Source organism: Silene latifolia, chromosome Y, assembly GCF_048544455.1.
Source record: "Silene latifolia isolate original U9 population chromosome Y, ASM4854445v1, whole genome shotgun sequence".
Taxonomy (NCBI): Eukaryota; Viridiplantae; Streptophyta; class Magnoliopsida; order Caryophyllales; family Caryophyllaceae; genus Silene; species Silene latifolia.
In genome coordinates, this window is record NC_133538.1 from 165,604,323 (window position 1) to 165,606,921 (window position 2,599).

Consider the following 2,599-nt stretch of genomic DNA (forward strand, 5'->3'; position numbering starts at 1 on the left):
AGCATTTCATACATCATAGTTTTTAGTTTACATTTCAATATGATTAGCTAAATTTCCTTAGTCTAGGGACTAGGGAAGCCATGCAATAACTAATATATGTAAAATGATAAATTAAGTTGGTATAATATTGTCTAATTGTTTCTATCACATGTTTGTATCATCACGATTAATCTTTGTTTAGAGGCCTTATTCATCGATTAAGTCTGTTAATTCGTTCTATAAGTCGAGAGGCACGGAATCGGATTAGACTAAGCATGTGTAGTAGGACGACCTAGTCATAAACGAGAGTTTCTCTAGGACCCGGTCTATGGTTGACACTAATATCGATAGGTAGGTGTCTTTAAGCCTAAACAATTGACATTGTTATTATTTCCGAGTTTAACATGAATATATATTTACAATTGCATGTGTGACCCGATTCCCCTAGACTCCTTTAATCATATATTGTTATATCATCTTATTTGCTAATCATCAAACCAAACAAACCAAACCAATCGTTATCGATCTTGATAGAAGTCTACTTATAGCATTTCATAGCGCAATTCTCGTCTCCTTGTGTTCGACCTCTATTACTACATTAATTTGTGTCTATTGTAACACCCCGGCCCAAATCGGGCCGGGAGCAGTTACTTATGATAGCTCACCAGGATGTGTACATGGCCCACAGATCAACACAAGTCCTTTATATTGCATTTTATCCTCACTAATGCGCATCCCGAGAACCTTCCCAGGAGGTCACCCATCCTAAGACTACTCCCAGCCAAGCACGCTTAACTTTGGAGTTCTTTCACATGGATGACCATAAAAGAAAGTGCACTTTGTTGATATGAGTATTACTTCTAATCCCTTTAAGCACTAGTTATTTAAGCCTATCACTGGACCTCTTCAATTACCGTGGGGTGTTACAATCACCCCCACTTGAAGAACGCAACGTCCTCGTTGCACCTGGGAGCATAACCGCTAACCCAGAATCCTCCCCCGCTAGATGGGTGATCACAATGGAGCGTATAACAACTGCCTCCCATCACCACACGGTCGCAGGGTTGCTCTGATACCACTTGTAACACCCCGGCCCAAACCGGGTTGGGAGCGGTTCTTTGTGATAACTCACCAGGCTGTGTACATGGCCTACAGATCAACACAATTCCTTTATAGTGCATTTTGTCATCACTAATGCGCATCTGGGGAACCTTCCCATGAGTTCACCCATCCTAAGACTACTCCCAGCCAAGCACGCTTAACTTTGGAGTTCTTTCGCATTGATTACCATAAAAGAAAGTACACTTTGTTGATATGAGTAGTCATTCTAATCCCTTTAAGCACTAGGCATTTAAGTTTATCACTGGACCTCTTCAATTACCGTGGGGTGTTACATCTAGGGAATTTATATTTGATTAGGTGTGCGACATAGCCTATCAAATTTTGGCGCCGTTACCGGGGAGCACGGTTTTATTGGGTTTAGATTTGTCGATTTCTATCTTGTTTTCTTTTGTCTTGAGGAACACTTGTTCCTTGAGACCGTTACTTATAATTTTCTAGAGATTGTTGTCTTATGCCCAGATCTTCTCGTAGTGGAGATTTGCTTTCGCCGGATTCCGAGCCCGAGAAAACATTTCGTAGAAGACGACGTTTTTGGAAAGAAGTTAAAGAAGCCGCTTCTCCCCTGCAATTTGAAAGTGAAAGAAAGTCTTACTTAGACAATCTTAAAGCTCTTGAAGATGAGGTTTCTAGTTCATCATCTCCACCACCACCACCATCTCCAACTAAAAAGATGGTGAAACTTTCCGATCATTCGAAGCCCACCGCGGCTATGCTTTCGGCCAGTATTACTACTACTAAAATTACCGCCCCGGAATTCGAGATCAAACCGGCTTTAATTAGCCTTGTGGAGAGGAAGCAATTTGGGTGAAGTCCTTTGGAGGATCCCAATTTGCATGTGCAAAACTTTTGCGAATATTGCTCCATGATTCGGCAAACGGGCGTTACTCAAGCCCAAATAAGGGAAATACTCTTCCCTTTATCTTTGAAGGACAAGGCAAAGCTAAGGATCAATAGCCTTGATCGCACCGCCATGGGAATCATAAATTGGGAGACATCGGCTCTTGCTTTCTATCAAAAGTTTTTCCACCGGAGAAAACTCAAACTTTAAGGAGCCAAATAAGCGGATTCCGTCAACAAGCTCTTGAGAGCTTGTATCAAGCTTGGGAGAGGTACAAGGAGCTTCAAAGACAATGCCCACATCATGGGTTGGATGCTTGGTTCCTCGCTATAACATTCTACAATGGATGTTGTGCTGCGTCCCGACGGATTCTTGATTCCGCCAACAATGGACGGTTTGATAAAATTGACACCGATATTGCTCATGCCACAATTGAATCCATGCCGATCTATGACGCGCAATATGTCAATTCCCGGAGTGTGCCATTCAAAGGTAAGGAGAAGTCTTCCGATAATTCCGTTTTGTTGGCTCAAATTGCTTTACTCCAACAACAATTAGCGGAACGAGATGCTAGGGATTCTATGCAACAACTCAATGTCATGTCCTCTACTAGTCAAATCATTGTTTGTGAAGGTTGCGGGAGAGCGAGTCATTATATGC

The 2,599-nt window shown here is 42.1% G+C and overlaps 1 non-coding gene across 1 annotated transcript; it reads right to left on the bottom strand.

Moving 5' to 3' along the window:
- Positions 1-2,141: 2,141 nt before the first annotated feature.
- LOC141635178 (small nucleolar RNA R71) lies at positions 2,142-2,249 on the bottom strand. The gene has a single exon (XR_012539882.1). It is a non-coding gene; the product is annotated as a small nucleolar RNA R71 (small nucleolar RNA).
- Positions 2,250-2,599: the final 350 nt, after the last annotated feature.